The sequence below is a fragment of the Protopterus annectens genome, chromosome 9.part0 (genome assembly GCF_019279795.1).
Source record: "Protopterus annectens isolate FY-2018-M chromosome 9.part0, PAN1.0, whole genome shotgun sequence".
NCBI classification, from domain to species: domain Eukaryota; kingdom Metazoa; phylum Chordata; order Ceratodontiformes; family Protopteridae; genus Protopterus; species Protopterus annectens.
Genome location: NC_056743.1, coordinates 1,607,309,859 through 1,607,334,460, shown reverse-complemented (window position 1 = coordinate 1,607,334,460; position 24,602 = coordinate 1,607,309,859).

The window sequence follows — 24,602 nt, the reverse complement described above, 5'->3', positions numbered from 1 at the left end:
GCTGGGTCTCCTGGCTTCCAAAATTACATCTATAACAGCTTTAGAGAGAGGTGCAGTCTGAGTGGCTACATTATCTGCCATGCTGCCAGGTTTAAGGTTCTGAGTTGACTGTGCAGAATCCGATTGTTTTGCTGTGTCAGAAGAATAGGGATTTGAGGTAGAGGCCAAGGCGGGCCTTGGGACAAAGTTTTAAGATTGGGTACCAGTGTTGGTGTGGCCAGTCTGGTGCAATCAGGATCATTTTTGGCCTCTCGTCTGACTTTTAGAAGCACCTTGGTGAGAAGAGGCATCGGAGGGAAGGCATAGACCATCAGGTTTTTCCAGTTGAAAGATAGAGCATCCACTTTCCATGCTTGACAGTGATAAGTCCTTTTGCAAAATTTTTGTAATTGGCAATTGAGGGGAGGCAAAAAGATTTATGTCTGGGCATCCCCATTCCCTTGTTATCATGTTGAACACTTGTGGATTCAGCTTCCATTTCTGAGGATCCATGAGATTTCTGCTTAGTTCGTCTGCCAGTGTATTTTTTGTTCCTGGCAGGAATTGTGCTTGCAGATGTATCTGGTAAGTCAGTGCTGTGTTGCACAAAGTCATGGCTCGTCTGCACAGGGGGTAGGAATGTGTGCCCCTTGTTTGTTTATGTATCACATAACTGTGGTATTGTCGGTCTTTATTAATAATTGTCCTGGACGTATCGGGTCCTTGAAGGCTGTCAGGGCATTCTGTACAGCTAGCATCTCTTTTTGATTGATGTGAAGATGCATTTGTTCCTTGGGCCACGTGCCCTGAATGCATTTTCCTGCCATATGTGCTCCCCAGGCGTAATCCGAAGCATCCATTGTTATTGTCTGCCTGGCTGTAGGTAAGGTGAAAGGCTGTCCCTTGTTGTTGTGACAGGCCTGGGACCACTATCAAAACTCCTGTTGTAGGCAGGGAATCAAGGCTATGATTGCCTCTAGGCTGTGACAATGCTGAGTCCAAAAACTTTTTAGATACCATTGTAGTTTCCTCATATGCAGTTTGGCAAATGGAATTAGTAGAATGCAAGATGTCATGAAACCCAGGGCCTGCAGAATTTTTCTTGCAGGGAGCTGGGTCCTTGTTGCCATCATTTGAAAGTAATGAGTCAGTTGTCTGTTTGTCTGGCGTGAGATAAGCCATCTGGGTAGTTGTGTTCAAGCTTGCACCCAGGAATATCTCTTGAGAGGGCACTAGTTTTGCTTTCTTTTCGTTTACTGTGTACCCTAGGCAAATTAGTAATCTCTTTACAAATGTCAGATGCTTTAGAAGAATGTCCTTGCTCTCTGCTCGAATAAGGCAGTCATCCAAGTAGGGGTATACTTGAATTCCTTTTTGTCTGCAAAATGCAATTACTGGTGGCAGGCATTTTGTGAAGACCCTGGGCACAGTAGATAAGCCAAAGGGCAGTGCAGAGAATTGATAATGCATTGAGCCTGCTATGAATCTGAGGTATCTTCTGCATGACTGTCTGATTGGGACATGCAGGTATGCCTCCTAGAGATCCAAAGTAACTAGCCAAGCCTCTTTGCCCAACATGGGCAAGAGTTGTTGTAGTGTTAACATTTTGAATTTTGGAACATCCAGGAAAGTATTTAGGATTGACAGGTCCAGTATTGGTCTCCATGCTTTGTCCTTTCTGGGTACTAGGAAAAGTTGTGAGTACAATCCTTGGCCCTGTTCTTCTTGTGGAACATTTTGAATAGCTCCATATCCATAAGAGCTGCAATCTGTTTTTGTGCCTCTGCCCATTGGTTTTTTAGCAGGTTTGGCATACCCTTTGGCTTGGAAGCATGTGGAAGTGGAACCTGTACCCTTGAGAAACTATATTCAACACCCATTGATCTTGGGTGATCATGTGCCAATTTTTTGAGAAAAGTGCTAGCTTTCCCCCTAGGGGTGCAGTTAACTGTTGAGAGCTTGGCATTTGCAGAGGGAAGTAATTGTGACCATTTCCTATAAGGTTGCGATTTGTCTTCTCATCCTTTGGAGGCAGAAGCACCCCATTGTTTAGGTCTGTAGGAGCCTTGGGGCTGAAATCTGCCTCTTGGGCGTCTGTATCTGCCTCTTTGTGGCCTGACACTGGAAAGGACCAATTTTTTGAAGGCCAGTTCCTGCTAAATCTAGGTGCTGAACCTGTAAGAAATCTTTCACAGCTTGCATTGACTTTGCTTTATCCTCCATTTTCTTTAAAACCTCTTCTGCCTTGGAACACCAAACAAAGTATCATACTGTAGTGGAGCATCCAATAATTTCATTTTAACATGGTCAGATAAACTTTGTTCTTTTAACCAAGCATGTCTTCGAACAACTGAGCCTGTAACTACGGCTCTACAAGAAGCCTCTAATGAATCAAAACCACATTGCAGAGTATGCTTTCGCACTTGTTCAACTGCATGCAATAAATCCTGCATTTCTTTACTGTCAGGACCTTCTACATTTGTAACCATTTTCTGCTTTAACAATGACATGAAATACTGCTGATATTTAAGCATGTGAAACTGACAGTTTAGAGCTCTTACAGCTAAAGTAGCAGAAGTGTAAACTTTTTTCCCCCATCTGTCCAGAGCTCTGGAATCCCTATCTGAGGGGACCTGATTTTTGGCAGTGGAAGCTTTAACCCCTTTTGGACCTGGAGAAATAGTTTCCGGGTCTGCAGCGGGGTTTTTGTAAAGAAATTTATGAGAGTCAGGGACCCTGTAGTACCGGTCTGGCTTTACTGGTGCAGGGGGTAAAGAATCTGGAGACGGACTGGATTCAGAGAAAACTATCAACAATATCAAGCACAGGGGGGATAGCCAAGGGCCTGTGCTGAGGCAATAGAAGGAAATCTCTGAGCCTTTTCTTGGATTCTGAGTAATCCTGGCTCTCCCAATGGAAATGCTCCCTCATGGTGTGCAGGGTTTCCCCAAAAGAGTAAACCTCCGTGGTGAGGCAGAAGGAATGGACTCTTCTACATCAGAGTCCTCATAGGGAGGGAGAGAATAGCCCTGGTCAGAGGAAGAATCAGAAGAAATGGAAACCTGATCAGAGGAATCATAATCAGTGTCTTGCCTAGGCCTTTTGTCAGGAAGGGGATGGGAGCCCCTGATTAAAGTAATAAGGTCTTCAGCCATTTTAAGCATCTGTTTCTTTGGCATGGATGACTGTTCTGGAGAATGTTGCACTTGTTTCTTTGTCTTTAAAGGTGTTTTTGATTTTGCCTTTGCTGCTGTAGTAGCTTTAATTGTAAGCTGTGAAGGTCTGAAAACACCTTCAGATGCCGGTGCCTGCTCAGCGGCTCTGGACCCATCTGAGGGTATATTTTCTGTAAGCCCAATACCTTGAGTTTCCACAGGCCTAGGTGTCTCCACGTGGCTGTCTGTTGCGGCCTGTGGCTCTGAGGTAGCGGGTGTCAGGGGCTACAAAAGCACCTCACTAAGAACCGGCGACTGGCCTAGAAGAGGCTTCGTCGTCTGTTTTGGACCTCGGATGCCTGTCTTTTTCTTTGTCTTTGTGTTTTTTTTATAAATTCCGGTCGTCGGTTGTTCTGACGGCATTATGTAATTAAATCTTTGTCCAAAATAATGTAAAGCAAAATCAAACAGACGTTTAATAGTGCGTTTGTTAAATGTAACACAAAACCAACAACTAGTGATGTCATGGTCAGGACCTAGGCAAGAAATGCAGTAATAGTGGAAGTCCTTATGAGGTATTTGCTTCCCACAAGAAATACAATTATTAACTTTTACTGACATCGGTCTGGAGCAAGAAAAAGTTTCCCCAACGGGGTACTTGGCTTTATTGAATTGAAGACTTCGGTTCTGAAACTCAATTTTGAAAATCTAAGGAGTCTGCCGACCGGCACTTGCGAACTGCTTATGCTTCGGGCACCACGCGGCAAGAAAGACTGGAAAAAATGGCGTCGGTTGCAACTTTTATACCCCTGGCACACTGACGTCAGGGAAGGAGCGACAGCAACCAACGCCGGACTAAGACTTTGGAACTCGGGCCGACTACGGGTCGCCTGCCAGCAGGATAAACCAAGGGGAATGACTGCAACAGTGAAACACGATGAACATCTTTAGTTGTATCCAAGTAATATCAGAGTTGTCAATGCAAATCCAAGGTGTGAATAACCTTCTCACTAGCAGACTACAGTGAAGGAAAAAGGAAGGAAGATGAATAGACTGATTAAGGAATAACACACTGACCACCTTGGGTATAAAAGAAGGATTAGTACAAAGAGACACCCTGTCTCTGTGGAAAGCTAAGAAAGGAAGAATGACGATGAGGGCCTGAAGTTCAGAGTCTCCATTGGCTGAAGTGAGAGCCAAAAGTACAGTCTTCCAGGTACAATGTTATAAGGTAGCTGAAGAAGCAGACTCAAAAGGAGCCCAAGTCAATTTTTCCAGGAACAAAACTTGAGATTCCAGGAAGGCAAAATATGCCCAATATGAAGGGTGCCTTTAAGAAATTGCATGACCTCAAATCTAGAGGCCAGAGGAGCAGTCAAGGGCAGACCAGCAGAAATTACTGGCAGGTGAGCTTTAACTGAAAAATATGCCAATCCAGCATGGAGCAGATCACACCAATAAGAGAGAACCAGAGAAGCCTTCATAGATAGGGGATCCTGATGGTCAGTGAGGCACCAGACAGATTATTATTATACTTATTACCATTATTATACATTTGTTTACCAGGAAGGTCTGACTGGGCTGGTAGCCACTTTCAGTGGAGGCCTGGGGAGAAAAACTCCATACAGTACATTAGGTTAATGAGAAAGACAGATTTGAAAAGCATCATAAAAGTGTCACACAATTATACATAGATTTTAAAGCATCACAAGTTTTACACATAATTGTACAATACTGACAACAGTTACCAAATGTAGTACATTAAAGCCATAGTTTCAGGTAGTAGAATCCAGGGAGAATACATAATTATGTTAGTTTGTTGTTAGCAGTAATAGAAAGTCAGGTAAGACTATAGGTAGACCATAGAGAGTGGACAGGCTGTATGGCTATGATGGAGGCATGTCCTAAATTATCCAGGGGTGGTACACGAGCACAGCCACTTGTTATGTAGGTGCTCCTTTAGAAGTAGTATGAATTTGGTGGTTGAGGTAGTGTTGTTTATGTGTTTGTGTGTGAAGTTCCAGGTTTTTGCTATTTGGTTTGAGAACAGAGTCACCAAAGCTACTGTGGGCTTTGGTGAATTTTAATAGCAATTTATTAGATGAGCAAAGGGTAAAGTTGGTAAACTATGGTTGTATTAGGTTTTTGAGAGAAGGGCATTTATCGAGTTGGTGTATAATGGTGTGGGCTATAGTAAGTTGGCTGGATAATAGTAGGTTTGGTAGTTCCAGCCATTTTAGATGGTTTAAGGCAGTGCAGTGGTGTGTTCGGTTGGTGAGGTTGGATCTAGCTATTTTGTGATAGCAGGCCTCTAGTTTGGTAAAATCAGATTTCCCATGGCTAGAGAAAACAGGGGAAGAATAAATTAAAGTGGATAGCAGATGTGCTCTGGTAGTTGACTGTTTTGTGGTATGGGTGAGAAATGGTTTAGTTCTATATGGTGAACCAAGTTTAATGTGGACCTTGTTTATGGAGAGTGCTATCTGTCATATTTTAGTGAGTTGTTGATAGAGACTCCTAGTAATTTGGTTATTTTCAACAGGTTCGATTTTTCGTATTATTGGAGGCTAGGATGTAAAAAGGGGGTGGGGTAAGTGAATTTCTGTTATTAGTGAACAGCATAAGTTTTGTCTGGTTAGGGTTTAAAATGAGTTGATTTTCTGAAAGACATTGTTCTTTGTCAGTGAAGGCTTTTTGGTTTCTAGTCATGAGTTCAGGGAGGGTGGAAGCTGAGCAGATGATGGTGGAATCATCTGCATATTGGACAGTTATGGTGTAGTCGGATGCGGAGCTAAGTATATTGGTAAAGATGGTGAAGAGTAGTGGGCCTAGGATTAAGTCTTGTGCAACTCCAATAGAGACAGGTAGCAGGGTTGAAATTTCATCCTGCCACAACTGCTTGCTGCCATTCAGAGAAGTAACTATGAAACCATGAGATTCCGGAGTGTGAGAGATTAATGGTGGATAACTTGTATAGTAGCTTTTGAAGGGAAACTGTGTCAAAAGCCTTTGACATATCTAGGAAACTGGCTGATATGTGGTTGCCATGTTTCTTAGCTGGTTGACAGAATTAGTGAAGTTAAGGAAGGCGGTAGTGGTGCTGTGCTTAGGTCTACAGCCATGTTGAGAACTAGAGAGGATGTTATTTTGTAGTAGGTGGGTCAGTAGTAGAGAATGTATGCATTTATTATTTGAATGAAAAACAAACTGAAAATATGCTTCTGTGCAAGTGAAAATTCACAGTTGAATATACAAAAAAGCACTTTCAAGGTGTTGCAATAAATTCCAAAAGTTACCAAGTGGTGAATTCTAAAGAAAACTTTCTTTTATTGACACAAACGCAGGCTTAAGCACTTTCGGCCACTGGGCAATGAGGAGCCATTGAAGGAGCCTCATATGTAATCTTGCTACAAGGACTAACAAAATTGTCGCAGCCATAGTCCCCAGGAGTTGGAGGACCCATCTTGCCTTCGCTCTTCTCAGAGGGATCAGGGCGTGAACTTGTTGCTGTAAAACTCGGATTCTTTCATGTGGCAGAAACGCTCACATTTGAACGGTGTCTAGTTCTGCGCCTAGAAAACTGACATGCTGTGAGGGCAACAAGGCAGATTTTTCCCAGTTCAATGTTATGCCCAACTGTTGACACAGTGATGGTGGCGTCCCTGGTCTGAATTAGTAGATGCCTGATGGTGGCAGTGAGGAGCCAGTCGTCCACATAAGGAAACACTTGGAATCCTTGACGTCTCAGGTGAGCCCTCACCACCACCATACATTTGGTGAACACCCTGGGGGCTGTGGTGAGACCAAAGGGCAGGGCTCGAAAATGAAAATGACTGGCTCCCAGCCGGAAGTGCAGGTGACCCCTGGATGCCCTGTCCATTTTGATATGGTAGTAAGCATCCTTGAGGTCGATGGAGCACATCCATACTTCTTTTCCCAACAATGGAAGAATCGACTGCAATGTGACCATACAGAACTTGGACTTTCGTACATGGTTGTTCAATCGGCTGAGATCCAATATGGGTCTCAGGTCCCCTGTTCTTTTTGGCACCAAAAAGAAAGTTGAGTAAGTCCCTAATCCGATCTGGTCTGAGGGGACATGCTGGATGGCTCCTTTTTCTAGCAGCTTTGAAACCTCTGAAGCCGCGGAATTCCTTTGACTGGGTGGAACGTCCGGGATTTTTCTGACTGGAGGCGGATCTGACGAAAAGGGGATGACATAACCTCCGGAAATTATTCGTAACACCCATTGGTCCTGGGTAATGTTTTGCCAGGCCTCCGGGTATAATGATATTCGACCCAGACTTGCTCCGGAAACGCGCAGTCGGGCCTCCCCATCAGGAGCGATGGTAGGGAGAACCATGAAAGGAATCGCGGTCTCCCAAGTTGCGGGGACCTCCTCTGCCTCTAGGGCAGCATCTTCCTGAATAACCTCCTGCTCCTCTGCCTCTGCCTCTGGAGGGGGGCTCACTTTGTGCACCGGGAAAAAACCTCTGATTTTTTGAACCACATCTTTCCACCCCTCTGGACCTTGGGATAAGGCCTAGATGTAAGGGAAAAACGGACCCCTACAGCAGACAGAGTTTTTCCCCTCTAGCTTGCACCTGGTGAGGGTGTCTTTCACCTTGATTCCGAACAAAGAGGAACCATCAAAGGGGGAGTCGGTGAATGAAGACTTTAAGGCCTCCGCAAAATGACAAAGGCACATCCAGGCCTGCCTCCTAAGGGCGACTCCTGAGCTTCCTGTCCTACTCGCTCCCTCAGCTGCATATGAAATCAGCCTCATGGAGGAGTTAACGATGGAACTGAGGGTAGACATCTGGGAGTTAACCGTCTGGGCCACCACCTCAGAAACGTTACCCGTGAGAGCGTCTCCAAGCTCCTCGAGGAAATCTCTCTGGAGCCGTGTAAAGTGAGATAAATAGTTCAGCGACCGTAAGGTAAAGGTTGCTGAAGAGTGTACGCTTCCCGTACCAGTCCATGGTCCTAGACTCCTTGTTAGGAGGATGGACTGAGGAAGAAGTCTTGGCTAATCCCTGCTGGGTGGCCACTGCCACCACCATGGCATCCACAGGGACTCCCTTGGACAAAAATTCCTTACCCGGGGGAGCAGACAAATTTATTGGGTCTCCTGGGGACAGGTTCCACAGAATCAGGGTTCTCCCACACCTTCCGACAAATCAAATCCAGGAGCTCGAAGGGTGGGGACACCCAGGAGGTGGAGGGCTGAGCAACGAAGGCCCTCAGGAAGACTACTCCTCCTCGGAGGGGGCTTTGGAAGGCCAGTCACCTCTGTTTCAATATCTCCAGGATGTCAGAGAAAGAAACATCCTCAGAGGATGACTTGGGGATCCCTCAGATTCCTCGAGGTCAGTATCTGAGGTGAGAGACTCATCCTGGGAGTCTATGTACTTCCTCTTGCATGTCTTCTTTCTAGGGAGCTCCTCAGGCAAACACTCTGAGGTCCCTCAGAAACTTGGGGACCACTCATGGGGGTGCCCTGAGGCCTTGGGGCTCCGCTATGTAAAGATAGGTGGTGATCAGAGACCCATACTGGAGTGGTAGGGGACAGACTGACCGACTCGCATGATGTTGCTGACGATCTGGCCAGTGCACTCCACATGGCCTCAAAGGCTGCCCCCCCCGAATCCGAAGAATGACCAGCCTCAGAGGCCACGACAGGAGTCGGGGTTCCCCGAGCCGAAGCACCGAGAGGAAGACTAGGAACCGAAAATTGTCCCGAGGCCTCTCCCTCAGGCCCAACAGAAGAATCCAGAGTCCTGAATCCCGTGGACGGTGCCGACGTCGGCACCGAAGCCAGGAGGGGCCATCGAAACAGACTTGGAAACATCACACGGAGCCGAGCACTCCGGCTCCAAAGGCTGGGATGCGCTCAGAGGAGGAAGAATCAAAGTAGGTTGCAGGATGGGCTCCGGAGCAGACTGGGATGGAGCAGAGAATAATTTAGCCAAAACCGGTGACTGAAGGAGTCTCTGCACCACCCTATCAACATCCACATCCGATAGTGTCCTGGAGGATAGGGAGGGAGATCAAGATCTCCTCTCAGGTGATACTTGCCTAATACTGGGCGATCGGCTCCGAATAGGTTCCAATATAATTGGAGCCGATGCCGGTTCCATCAACACAGACACTTCCTGCGGCCCCGAGGTCAGTGGAGCCGAGGATGTCTAAGCTAATTTAATTACTTTCTCCGGTGGCTCCAAAGAGACTGAAGGAGCCAGAGATCTCTTTTTGGATTTACTGGATCTAGGTTTTGAGCTGGAAGCAGATTCCAGACCCTCTTCGAACGAGGGTTTCAAAAGTCCCTTCAGAATTAACTTATTCTTTCTTTCCTGAAGTACCCTAGGACTAAATGCACGACAGAAGCTGCAAGACTCCTGCAGATGAATTGCTCCCAGACAATAAACACATACCGAATGTCCACCGGTAATGGATATTTTATAGCCACATTCTGAGCATTTCTTAAAGCCCGAGGGCTTGTGCTCCTTCAAATCTTTAGACATCTTAAATATTTTCAACAACCACCAAGACAAGGATCACAGGCATGAACCGACTGGAGAAAAACAGTCACCAACTACACCACACTAAGCACGGGAAAAAGAATTGCCACTAACCAACTTTAACACAATCCTCTGATACACACACACACAAAAGGGGAACCAAGGCTAAACCTCTAATTTAAATGGTTTTAGACCAGCAGTTAGTACACACGAAGGGGACTAAGACTGAAAACCTCTAATTTAAACGGTTTTAACCAAAGGATACAAAAAAGGGAAGCAAGGGGACAGACTAGGTTCTCTAACTGAAACGGGCCTAGCCCGTTGGAACAGCTAGTGGGATACCACAAAAACAATCACACAAACCGAACAAAACTTTCACAATAACGCCAAACTAAGAAATAGCTATTAAAATAGCTTTTGTTTGTAATGAATTCTCTCAAGAAGAAGAAAAAGTGTACTTGGGCACAGCCAAGAGCAAGACCACGTCCTAGCTACACGAGTGGCAAACGAGATCTGGGATATAGAGCAATGCAGCATGGGATACCGTCTTAGCCCAGCCAATAGAAAGACAGATATTCGGCTCCGAACCCATGGGTAAGAATGTAGGCGAGATTGGACTACATAACATCTATATAAATGGGACCGGAGGAGTTTTTTGAAATTATTTTTGTTTTCAGTGGTCCTAATAACTACAGGGATGGTTATTCCATGCTTTTGCAACAGAAATGGAAAACAGGGAGTCCCCAGAGCTAATGTTGCTTTAGCCTATGTCAGCCAGTGCTTTAATGGTGGATCTTAATAGGTGTTTGTTACAGTAGATATTAAGTAGACCTTGAAAAGCACGAACTCTATCGGGATAATATAGAATTTGGTGGGCTATTGTAAGCTGGTTATATGTGAGCAGGTTGGGTAATTCTAGCCAGGATAGTTGCTTGATTGCTATGCAGTGATGTGTCCTGAAGCGTGAATCAGTAGCAAACCTAGCTATTTTACTGTAGTAGGTGTTAAGTTTGTTAAAGTCTGCTTTGTTTAGGTTGAGGAGTATGGGAGAGGCATACAGGACTGTGGATAGTAGGTTGTTTCTTGCAATGGTGGCTTTACTGTCATTGGTGAGGTACTTTTTGCATCTAAGTTTTTTATGGACTTTGTCTGTGCAATGTGCATACTGAATGTCATGTTGTGATCTATGATGACCCCTAAAAGTTTGGTGTGTTGGACAGGTGTGATAGGGGTGTTATTAGATGGAAGTATTGTGAATGGTGGTATGGGGTCTAAGACTGTAGTGGGATAGAAAATCATTAGCTGTGTTTTACTGGAGTTAAGTATTAGTTCAGAGTTGGCTAACCAAGTTTCAACAGCAGTAAAGGACTCATGCCAATTCCTGGAGTTGAGGTAGTGATGGGGCAGAGAAGATTAGAGTGGAGTCATAGGTGTACTGGACTAGAGTGGCATGCCAGGTAGCTTTGTGGAGTTGGTTGGTGAATATGCTGAAAAGAAAAGCTCCAATAATGGATCCTTGGGAACCCCTAGGGTAACAGGTAGGAGGGGATATGAGGAGTTTTGCTATTTTACTGCTTGTTGGCAGTTAGATAGTCATGAAACCACTCTAGTGTGGAGTGGCTGAGATTAAGACTGGAGCGAGCAGAAAGGAGTTTGGGATGGAAGACAGTATCGAAGGCCTTGGAAAGATCTAGAAATACAGTGGATATTAGATTACCATTGTTTCGATGTTAGTTTACTGTGTTGGTAAAGCTAATAAGGGCTATGGTAGTACTGTGACTGGGGTGAAATCTGTGCTAGGTGTTGGTTAGCAGTTTATTAGTGAGGAGATTGTGCATTATTTGGGAATGTATACATTGAGGATTTTAGATAAGGGGGATAAAATGGCAATTGGACAGTAATTGGACAGTTGCACAGAGTTACCTCCTTTGTGGAGTATTATATGCAAAACTTTCCATGGAGAAGGAATAAATTGTTCTGATAAAGAGCAATTAATGAGCATGGAGACTGGATAAGAGATGGCTACAGCTGCAATCTTTAGATATTCTGCAGCTAATTTGTCAGCAGCCAGGGTTGTGGGTTAAGCCTACTTAGGTATTTATATATTGTGCTAGTTGGGACAGGCTGTAAGAAGAAGGGCGGTACGGAAGATAGGTTTGGATGTGAAGGGGGGAACTTATTGGTGAGGGCTAGGATGGACTTGAAGTGTTCGTTGAACTGGGTGGCAATATTGGTGGTGGTATCAATGTTGGGGTGTGGAGTACTGGTCTTTCCTGGTTGTAGGATTTTATTAATGGCAGCCTAGAATTTTTGCAGGTTATTTTTGTGTGTGGTTTGAATGTCTATATAGTGGTTCCTTTTGTCTGTCCTAATTTGTTTTTTGGCTTTGTTCCTGGTATGTCTGTCTATTTGGTTCATTGGTTCATAGGTTCATACTAGGCTATCTGACCGAGGGCATTTACAAGCCTAGCCCATAGTTTTGTGGCTTACGCCACCCCTTTAGTATGGGGAACTATACCTATTATTTTGCTGTGCCTCTGTCGAGCAGTGACACTGAGGTAATCCCTGGGGTATATCTGCGATCTCCCATCCATTGGTCAAGATTTCTCTTGAACAAGGCCAGCGAGGTGCTCTGCCTCACATATACCGGGATTTTATTCCACAGCATAGGGAGTCTTTGGGTGATGAATCTATCCCTCCAGCACGTCCTATTAATAGCCGTGTCGAGGTTTAAGTCTCCCGCCCTTGTGGCTCTGATGGATCTAGATTTTTTGAGGTGAAGCATATTCATCAAATCTGGGTTTGACATGGCCTTGTATGTTAGACAAAGGTCACCTCTGAGCAAGCAGAGACTGAATAGAGCAGGAGTTCTTTCAATCGGGCAGCATAGGACAGATGTTTGAGACCCTTTATCCTTTGGTGAGGAACTTTGTGGCCTCTCCAGCTGCTGCAAGTGTCGGGTCAGATACATTCCGAATGGGGCATTGTACTCAATCATTGGTCTGATGAGTGATGAGTATAGGGAGACTATGACCTCCCTTGATCTAGATGAGAATCCCTTCATGATAAGGTGGGCAATGTAGAAGGTCTTCCTAACTACTTTAGCTACATGGGTGTCGAATGACAGACTACTATCAACCTGGGTCCCCAGGTCCCTGATAACTTCTTCTGTGCTCAGTGGATTGCCACCTATTTGGTAGCTAGGGGTAACCTTGTTTTTCCCGAAGGGTATGACTATGCATTTTTGGCATTTAACTTTAGGCCATGGCTCTGGCACCAGTTATCCGTTTCTGTGAGACCCTTCTGAAGGATATCTGTGTCAGATGTGTTTTCTACTATGGCCCAGTTTGCAGTCATCTGCAAACTTTGTCAGCCATAACCCTCCTGTGTTTGCTTGTACTTGGAAAAGTAGATGCCAAACAAGAGTGGGCCCAGGACTGAGCCCTGTGGTACACCACTTGTGACAGGCTTTGAGTCTGACATGGCGCCAGCAACTCTGACCCTGTGGGTTCTGTCACTCAGCCAGTTTGCAACCCATCTTGTGATGTATGGGTTAACATTTAAGCTGATGAGTTTTTCAATGATACCCGAGTGGGGTATTGTATCTAAGGCCTTCGCCAGATCGAGGTAGGCTGTATGGACTGCCTTTCCCTCATCAATGGCTTTGGTGACTGTTTGAAAAAGTCAACCAAGTTTAGAAGGCATGATCTGCCTTTGACAAAGCCAAACTGGGATGGATCCAAAGTCTGCAAATTCCCTATGTCTTTATTTATGAGGTCCATTATGATCCTCTCCATGGCTTTGCAGATAAGGCTTGTCAAGCTAATGGGCCGGTAATTTACAGGGTCGGTGGAGGCACCGCCTTTGTGAAGTGGGACCACAGTTGCAGTGCCACTCCCTGGGTACATATCCAGAGGTAAGACTATGATTAAACAGCTGTCCTAGCTGTGGGTTTAATTCCTCGTTGAGTTCGTGGAGCACACAGCCAGGGACACCATCAGGTCCCATGGATGCTGTGTTTTTTGCTTTGGAGAGCAGTTCTCACTTGGGCGTTGGAGATGTTTGGGGGGCTGCAATTGCTTGGTATAGATATCTCTCCTTTTGGGGAGCCGGGGAGAAGTTTGCACTGAACCTGTCAGCCAGTATGTTGGCAATGTCTGTAGGATCAGTAATCTTCACATCATTTTGAACTAGTTCTGAGCATATCTGGGAGTTTCCTCCCAGGTTTCTAACATAGCTAAAGAAGGCCTTATGATTGTCTTTTTGAGTCTTTAGCTATTTTTCTCTCAAAATTTGCTTTGGATGATTTTATGAGAGCTCTTAGTTTTTTACTTATAGTGATCAAGGGTGTCTTACCTTTTAAGGATTTTGCTCTATCTTGTAGTAACTTCCTCCTTTTGTTGTAGAGTTTGTTTATGGCTGGGGTTCACCAGACTGGACGCTTGCCTTTGGTACAAAGAGTCTTTGTTTTGCTTGGGATTGCCTTATCCATGCAGTCGTGCAGGTGCTGGTAGAAGGCATTTGTAAGTGATTCAGCGGCTTGAGTACTGTTTTCCGCCGGCTCGGGGGCCTTAAAGGAGACCACACTAGTCTTTAGAAGTGTGAAGTCGGCTTTCGAGAAGTTCTTTACTGTGGTCTTTTTTATTTCAGGTGGGGGTGGGATAAGGACCTCCAGCGAGATTAGTTTGTGATCTGATCTCACCAGTGAGTTTTATTTCGACTCCACGAGTCCCATGCTTTCTCTCTTTGTTTTAGCAGTCGACGGGCATCTCTGGTCAGCCAGGGGGCATAGTTGGATTTAGTTCGGATACGGGCAAGATGATTTAGAATGTTTAGGAAAGTGTTATTGAAGTAGTCTACAGCACTTTCCAGGGGGAGACATGAGAGTGGTTCTCCAGTTGCATTGATTAAGTGCAGATATGAAGTCATGGGTTTTGAAATTTAGTGTACTGGATTTGTTGGAGGGTGAAGGATTTTAATGGATTCACCTGGTGTCTAATTATAAAGGTGGGAAGGTGGTCGCTGAAGGTGTCTGGGAGGGAGCCTGAGAGGTAAGATTGGGATGGTCTGTTAGTATGGAACCAGTCTAGGATGGACTCTCTTTTGATGCTTTATCTACCAGTGTTGAGGTTTCGATTAGTAGAGTGAAACTGTGTAGATTAATGTGGTTGGTAGGGTAAAGAGAGTTATAGAAGGACCGGTCAATATTAACGTCACCTAGTTTCTTGGTGAAATTTTTGGGATGCCCAGTCTAGAGTGGATTCTAGTGTATTAATATTGCCGGGGGATATATAGGCACCTATTATATGTTTTTTCCAAGTTGATTTTTAGCTTAGTGAACACAGTTTCTGCATTACTGAACTTTGGTTGTACGCTGACTAACATTTCAATGGCCATGTTGTTGTTGAAGAGGAAAGCAATGCCTCTGCCTCTTTTGGATATTCTGTCTCATCTAAGAACACTGTAACCAGGTAGAACAAAGTCATTACTAGTGTTCACTGGTTTTAGCCAGATCTCGGGAGGACGACTGTCGAAGGAGTAGAGGCCCAGGGTAGCGTGTAGCTCTGGGATTTTGTTCAGTATTCTCCTTATGTTTATGTTGAGTACAAGGAGATCTGTTGATTTCCTGGGGGAGGTTAGAATGTTATTTGCCTGGTAGCAATGGGGGGTTGTTACTGTTTGTGCAGCCAAGGTTTGGGTGCACGTGTCCACTAAGTATGACTTGGGATGCTATTTGGATTATTTTTTTTTGGATTATATTTTTTAGGCATTTGATTATAGATGTGTTATATTTTAAGGAAATTTGGTTGTTTAGTTGGTGTGGAGTTGCTTTGAATGTGGCAAGGTGAAGACTTTAGATGCTGTAGATAGGAGAAATTACTGAAAAGGCCGGTTTGTCTTGTGACTGAGTAGGGCAGGTAGGGGATTTAGTCTGAAATTTTGAGTTGCTAGTGTAGCGGTAGGAGGTTAAGTGGGAGATGATGGCGAGATTTATTAATGTAAAGGTTAGGGGCCACATTTTGCTCAAAGTATAAAATGTAGTGCTGTGAATATCACGTCTATTTGGACATATATGATTTCCTGGTAGTGGGTTTCTTGACTTCCTGCAGAACCCAAAAGACATCCTCAGAAAAGAGGTGTCTGAAAGGGATCAAAACCCTATAACCCACAGCATCAGCTGAAGTGTGGAAAAGTGAGGAAGGATAAGAGATCTCTTGTCTTGCATGAGAAGATCCACCCATGAGGAAACTTGCTGTGATGGCCCCTGGCCAAGAGAGAAACAAGTGGGAACAAATGCTGTCGGGGCCAAAACGGAGTTGCTAGCAAGATTGTGGGAGAGTTCAGCCAGATGCTGTGAAAGACACGTGGTAAAAGAGGAAGGGGAAGGAAGGCATACAGAAACATCACCTTCCACGGAAAAGAGAGGATATCCCCTTTCCAAGCCAGAGGACTTGGGGCTCTGGAACAGAAAAAGTAGAAGCTGTCTGTTTAGAGGGGAGGCAAAAAAGATCTGAGGAATACCCCACCTATGGACAATGTCAAGAAACACATCTCTGTGAAGCATCCATTCATAAGCTTGTGTGCTGGACCTGCTCAAGGAGCCTACCCCTAGACTGTGCTCTGAGGGAATATAAACTGCTTGATGAGTCAATTGATCCTGGGCAGCTAGATCCCAAACCTGAAGAGCTAGTCTGCAAAGATAGGATGTGCCCTCTCTTGCTTGGGGACATACCACATCACTGTGGTGTTGTCTGTGAAAATGTTCAGGGGCCCAGAATGAAGCAGCCATAAGCAGAGCCCTCATCTCCTTTACATCTATGTGGTCTAATCACTGATGAGGAGGACAGAGACCCTGAACATTGAAGAGGTCACAGGAGGCACCCCAACCATCTGTCTGAGGAGTCTATAAAGAGCTCTTGAGTTGGAACTGCAGTTTTGAAAGGGAAGCCCTGGGTTAAGTTAAAGTTGATGAATCCACCACTAAAGCTCGAGCTTCAGACAAGGGAAGGGAAACTGAAGGGGTGGTAATGCTGAAGCCACACTGACTTAAGGTACCACTGAAGCTTCCTCATATGGAATCTGGCAAGAGAGACCATGAGAATGGTGGAATCCATGAACCCGAGAACACTGAGAAATTCCCAGGCCATGACAACCACTGAAGTAGGAAGGGAATGGAAAAAGGCAATTAGAGACAGAGCCTTGGGGCAGGCAGAGATGCCAGCATGGGAACTGTCTGAAGCCTGCAGCTGAGGAAAATATGATTCTGAAAAGGCGTCATAACTCACTTCTAGAAGTTTATGGGTAAGCCCCGGACTCAGTAACAGGAAAGTAGTAAACTTAAGATCCTGAAGTATAGTGTTTGGGGAAGGAGCTTGAATAAGAATTTCATCAAGAATTGAAAAAAAATCTGAATATCCTGAATCCTGCAACAGGCAACGACATGAGTGAGTCATCTGGTTAATACCCTTGGGGCAGTAGAGAGGCCAAAGGGCAATGCAAGGAAGAGACAGAAAAATGTTCCTGAAGATAGGATGGATGGTGATATGATGGTATGCATCCTTGAGATCCAGAGATACCAGAAAGGTCTGGAGTAAAAGAGGAAATCATGTCTGCAGAGATAACATCCAAAAGGAAAGAATCTTGAGAAGAGTGTTCAGATGGGAAAGGTCCAAAGCTAAGTCTCCAAGTGCTCTCCTTTCGTAGGAACAGAGACATTCTTGAATAAAATCTCTTCCCTACCTGGGCAGGAAGCAAGGCTTGAATGGTGCCCTGAGCCAAAAAGAGAGTAAAGAACAGCTGCTTTGAGGAGGTTGAGGAATGCCTGAAGAGGGAAGAGGAAATTTCTAAACCATAAAATATAGCCGATGGATAGTGGACAAAACCCAAGAATCTGAAGTGATCTGTAACCAGTAGAGAAGAGACAGGGGCAGGTGGAGGAATAAAGGAACTTAGCTGAAAATAGAAGAAAGCAAAATGTCAAACAGAACCCAGTTTATCCTGGAAGGCAGGAAATAGAAGAAAGCAAAATGTCAAACAGAACCCAGTTTATCCTGGAAGGCAGGATTCTAAGTAGACTTGGGAGGTACGCAACCAGAACCCTTCTTGCCCTTTGGAGGAGGGCGATATTGTCTGTGAACAAATGCAGTCTTAGAGGGATAACTCCTCTGAAATTTGGGAATAGGAGAAACAAAAATATGTTTCAGTTCCTACAAGGCTTTACCCTTGTCCTGGACAGACAAAGTTCAGCTGCAGCAGACCAAAAAGACTTATTATCCAAAGGACAAGGGAGGAGCAGGCACACAGATCCCTTGAGGAGGCTTCAAGGTCATCAAAGCATTAAACAGACTGAGTCAAATTCTGTCATTCATGTTGGGGATCCTTAGCAACTGGGGAAAAATGCTTCGTCTTTTTTTCCTCTTCTGTGGGACATCTGCATGAAACACCCTCTTGGGAGTCAGACCCCTGGTGAGACTCAATAATGGTTGTAGGAATCTCCTCTCCAAGATCAGAGGAATCCTCAGTCTTTCAGAAATATTCAGCTCTGGTTCCATCTCAACATCAGGCACAGATGTTTGAAAAGCCAGATGCAGAGAAATCTGGGGCAACCATAGGACAGTCCTTCGGGCTTTCACCAACTTCAAGAGAGAGATGTCCTGGAAAGGATGGAGAGCAGCCGGAGTAGACCTAACTTTTTTGGCCTTCATCTTGGCAGACAGCTGACCCTCAGAATGGGAGGATTCCACTGTAGCACCTTGAGCCAACAAATTAAGACACAGGTTCTCCAAGTAGATGGACAAGGAGGAGAGAGTACTACAAAGGGTCTTGGACACAAACACCTGACAGAGCACTGCATGTGGGAAGCAGACAAACAGATGAGACATGGGTCATGATGGTCTTTATTGGTAATCCGCTTCCCACACTGACATTTTCTCTTTCTGGATAACATGAGCACAATAACCACAAAATAAAGAAAGAAGAAACCCACTGGGGCACTTATCTGTAAACACAGCTTAGCAACCAGTAGTGAGAAAGGCACTCCCACCAATGTTTAACAATGGTGTTCGGACTTGTGGCAAAGTAGTTCCGAGTGTGTGCATCCACGTCACCTTTATACCCCATGCCTTGCACAAGAGCATACATGTGACATATGGCACCTTTAAGAACTAAAAACTTTGGTATAGTGGCCGGACATTGTTCTATCCTTGGCAGGAGATCCCTTTGGTAAACAAAACTGCAACAGTGATATGGAAGAACATCCTTAGCTACAGTAGCCACGTTTGCTTTTCTGTTTCTTTTTTACAGTAACATCTGCCTTGACAAATCTAGGACAGTTAGAGCCCTGTCTGGATTCAATAAGGGTACCAGGCACCTCTTCCTCAACAAAAAATTGAGGAATCCCCCTAGACCCTCCAGATATAATCAACCGTGGTTCCCCCTCAATGTCTCTACCTGATGTATGCACAGCCTTAGCAGGCATGCAAGTATCCAGTTCCATGGCACCCTCCAACTGGGTCTTGGCAAAGGAAACTGGTATCATTGACCGTTCTTAGTGTTCTTTATCCAAACAGAGAGACATCTGATGGATGGTGGATAGCAGAAGATTTAGTACATGCTCTTTTAGCTTTTTTTCTTTAGAGGTGGCTGAACTTCATGGAGGGCAGATTCAGCCATGGTACCCAGAGTCGGTAATTTCAGATGCTGATTTTCCAGACAGACAGGGTAGACAAAGGACTGTACAATGTCTTTGGGACAAACGCCTGACAGAGTGTGGTCATGCCAAAGCACCCAAACAAAAGGCACTCCCTCATGTCTGTCTTTATGGGGAATCTGTCTACCACATTCACATTTCTTCTTCCTGGATGACATGAACACAAACTATAAGGAAAAAAAGAAAAATGAAGGGGACCTGAATAGGGCACTTCTGTATTAGCCTGGACTGAAGACCAGGTCGACGATGGCATATAACCCAAATACAGAAGTAGCACCCAGATTGGCAGCAAAGTTGTTCCAAGGATTAGGCATCTGTAGGTCACATGTACCTTACGTCTTGCACGGACGTACTTCTAATGTGTGACCCTGTGAAGGTATAAAAATTTTGGAATGATGGCTAGATGGTGAAATATCCTGCCAAGGACAGCCTAAGTATAAAGAATACTGCAACAGTGACAAGGAAGGACATTTACTGACCCCCTAGTACATCTGAATTTCTGGACATCACAGGATACAGCAACAGATCTTTACATCACAAGCTCCAAGATAGCTCCTTCCTCATCTCTTTTTTCTGACTGTTCACTCCACTATCTGAGTTAGACATTAACCTCTATGTACCCCTTTTTACTGGGAAAAAAAGTCCTAAACAAATAAGATTACACTATAGCAAACCTCAGTGAGGCACTTAATTCACTAGGCGCCACAATGCAGTACTGAAGTGGTATAATACACTTTGTGATGTAAAGACTTATGACTATTCCTAAAGCATAACAATTACAGTTTTCTATTTCATATACTTGCTATACATTTCAAATCCTATTCGCAACTGCTGTACATTTCCACAGGACACAGTTACAAAATTAAGGCACAAACAGCACATTTTCTTATAAACTGCATACAAAAAAAATCGAAGTCCATACATCTTTTCATGCCAGTGAAAATGCACACACACACTTTTACATTTGCCTCCTACCACTTGATAAGGCTTAAAGGCAGTAAGGCCAAAAAGCAAAACAGTTCTAGAACACAAAAGGAAAAAAAAATAGTATGGAAAGAACATCTGGACTATAACCAAAGGCACATGCTAGAGTAGCACTATGTGCACAAGACAACCAGAAGCTTCGGCATTAGCGGCTTCAACAACATTGCAGTTTTATCAAATGTCCCTCGGTTTTCTTTCTCTACTTCAAATCATGCTTACTGCCCAAAATCTTGGCATCAAAGTTGTATCAGATGCCAAGAAGTTTGTGGTTTCATACATCAGTGTATTATTTATTGTTTTTACAATTTCTTGCTCCCCCCCAAAAAAAATTTCAGTGCTAGGTCATTTGTGCAGCTGATCCAAGAAAGCACAAATTAAAAACTACACCCAAATCAGCCAGCTCCTGGGGACAAGGATGAATCCCTGGCTGTAATGCAGCTCTTGCACCATGACTCTTGCTACTGAGACCAGGTGCTGGAGGACCCAATAGATGGGAATGAATCTGACTCACCCATCCGAGAGAGAATGGGCTGTACCCATGTTCTGCAAAAAGTGTGTTTAGCTGAAGATCTGTGAGAGCAAAAGGATATGTGCTGTACCTAAATGTGTGTGTTGACACACACACACACACACACACACACACACACACACACACACACACACACACACACACACACACACACACACACACACAAACACACACACGTGTCTTTATGTGTAATCATCACAGGTCATCAGGACAGTGCAGCAGAGCCTCCTTCACAAGCTTCCATAGAGGGGGGAATTACAGAACAGGATTAAAAAACACTACCACAGGTGGATGGCCACAGTTCCTGGCCCTTGCTTCCCCTCATCTATCAAAGTGTCTTCTGATACTGGGGGATGGGGACAAACAACTTAACAAGGAATGGAGGGAGCACAACTGCTGTGGAATGGGGAGGAGAAAAAAAAAGTGTCACAGTGCATGAAAAATAAAAGAAAGCCTAATAGGAAAACAGTGACACAGCTGCCCTAAAAGGCAAAGAGGTGACCTGGAAAAATGCATTTTATAAGCAGTGAGAGGAAAGAAGTTCTAAATTTGTGAGCTGATATGGTCAACATGAAAACATCACAAACAAAACAAAGGTTTGCTCTGCCCAAAAACATGAACAGGACTTTCAGCAAGAACAATCTACACTCCGTCAAAAGAAAAGCTGACCAAAAACGTCCTAGTGATCAACAAGAAAAACTGGTTTGATGAAAAAATAAAAACGCCTCATTTAAACAACGTACAATGCCCAGGGCTGCTAAAGTCTGTGAGCTCTAGCAAACAACTTCAACAGCATCGAAGATTAAGATGCCTTCAAGGAGATCATGCCCTACTTGTAGAAATGGGTTTTGAAGCATTCCTCAGATAAAAAATTTATCCATGTTTTGGAGCACTTCCGTATTTAATGCCAAGGTTTCCTGCTTTTCTTCTTTGCTTACAAGTTTGCTACATCCTTCCATTTAAAAAGAACAGGATCAAACAGGAACCACATACCACACCCATACCTACACAAACCTTTCCTTGGTTGACTACATCTGCTAAAAGCTTAACTTTTCCCAATCTACACTAAAGCATTCTGTAATTGTCCTCAACCAGTTACGTAACAGCACAGTCTACAGCTGTGTTGAAAGAAATTCCTGACAAAGTGAACCATTTACAGTAACTCTGGAAAAGGCATTTTCCTGTACCTGAAATGCAAATCACAGCATTATACAGAACACTACACTTTATTTCCATAGCTAGAGAGACAGTATCTATATACCCAAAGCAGGTACAAAACATGCACATGAGGTTCCGCACAAGTTCCGAAAGTACCATGCCCTTCACTACAAAGATAAAGAAGTATTTGAAAACACATCAGTGACACTCCCCATGGAATGTTTTATTGGTTAGATAACCTCTCTCTTTCTTGCACATACCAGAAATATCCTGGCAGCATGTAAACACAAGTTAAAACAAGATTCAGGGGTGTTTGCAAGCAAAAGCCAGAATACAAGGAGACAACAGATAAGGAAATAACTGCTTGCGGAAACACTTTGCAGCTTTCTTTTCCATTTCTTTTCTTACTTCTTTCTGATTTTTTGTGAATGTCCACTATTTGCAATACCAGACAGGGAACATTCGATAGCCAAATTGTTTTGGGAAATAACCACTTTGGAAATGAAATCTAGGTCTGGAGACCAACTCATCTACAGCTCAGTACCTTCACCTACTGCTAAATTGTGCAGGCAGAACTTCAGTTTTCATACTAAAGCATAAAAATCAGTAGCTCCCTAATCGCATCATATTTTACCCTTCATTTTCTAAACACACTGCACTGCACGAATGCAATGCACAAACACAAACTTACTCCTGTTCTTATAAATAAGCAAAGCACAAAATGTAAGCATGATGGTTTAAATCTAAGTGTAACTTCTAACAGGAGAGGACAAAATGCAGTCAAATGCTAAAGGGGCAATGATCAATATAAACTGCCTAGAGCAGCAAAAGAAAAGCTATTACTAATACAAAGTGGCAGCTGATTTGGGGTCACACTATATTGTACTGTTATTTCATTACACACTTACACAAGTGAATTAAATAAAAAATATATATATGTATATGTCGTTGTTAATGAACACTTATGCATGGGTAAATGCTGGAAAAAGTGCAAGGAAACCATGGATGGAGATTTATTTATTTTACATTTGTTTACTGGAAAAGTCCAAATGGACACAGGTCCATTTTCAGCGGAGGCCTGGGGAGAAAAGCTCCAGTTAGATACATAGTGTTTCACATTAATATTACATAAAAATTACATCAATGCAACAATACAGGATAATACCTCATAAAATGTAAATAGTACACAGAATAGAAATAGATGGCCAGAGAACATGAAATGATGACGTAAATTATACACTCAAAATGTAAGATGAGAAGATACAGTTAAAAATACATTGGAATACTGTGGCATACAGGAGTACATAAAAAAGGGTACTATGAGACAGAGAGACCAGTTTTATGTTAGGTAGTAGATGAAATACAGCTCCTAGATTGAGGAACGTTGTTTAATAACCAGTTAACAGTCAGCTATATACAGGGTTATTAATGGTGAATTAATGCTATTGTGGCAAGCGAGTATGAACATAAGGGTTAGTTAGAAGTGGGTGTATTATTTTTGGGGTGGTGACAAATTGTCAATTGTTTATCCTGGGGGGTTACTGGAGCATAACCAGACCTTCATAAAGCGAGCCTTGAGGAGTTTTTTTGAATTGTTTGGTGGAGGTATTGGAAGTGAGGTGGCAAGGTAGGTTATTCCACATGTTTGAGATGGAATAGCCAAAGAGGGATTTCCCAGCTTCATTATTGTGTTTGGCAACTTGTAGGTAGTTCTGAGTTGTTGACTTTAGGGTTCTTGTTGTAGAATATGGTGTAATTACTGTCTGGCGTATAGCTCGTGTGCCAGAAGTAATTGGTTGAGTTTTAGTGGATGAGAAAGTTCTTGCCAATTTAGCTGTTTGAGTGCAACACAGTGGTGGGTTCTACAAGGTGTTTCTGTAGCATACCTAGCAATTTTGTTGCAACAAGTTTCTAGCTTGTTTAGGTTGGTCTTACAAAGGTTAGTCAGTATTGGAGTAGCAGTAGCGTAGAGGAGAGAGGACAGTAAATGTGTCTTAGTATGGTAGATTTAGTATGTTTAGTCAGATATAATTTGTTTCAATAGAGGAGTCAGAGTTTTTTATGCACTTTTTGATAGTTTGGGCTATGTGAATATCAATTCTGAGGGTACTGTCCATTTCTACTCCCAAAGGTTTGGTATGGGAGGTGGGGGTGATCTTGGTGTTATTCATGGACATTATGGTAAAGTCGTCACATGGAGGGGATTTTGCCAGGTCCAAAGATGAGAAGTTTTGTTTTACTTGGATTTAAGATAAGTTGGGAATTGTTGAACCAGGTATTGAACCAGATGGACTGCAACCTTTGAGAAGATTTGCAACTGCAGCATTAAACTAACCAAAATGCATGAAGAAGCTTCATACAACAGTATTAGAAGACATCCTTGGAGTCTGGGGTTATTAACATGCCAAAAGTGACAGAAAACTACCAATGCTTGTATAGGGTCAAAATGATTAAGATTTTGATGTCAAAGGGGAATTGTAAGTGTGTACTGTGGGGACCTGTAATATAAAAGGACTGAATGCAAAGGCAGTCACTCACTCACTGACAAGGGTGTTAAAAGTAACAAC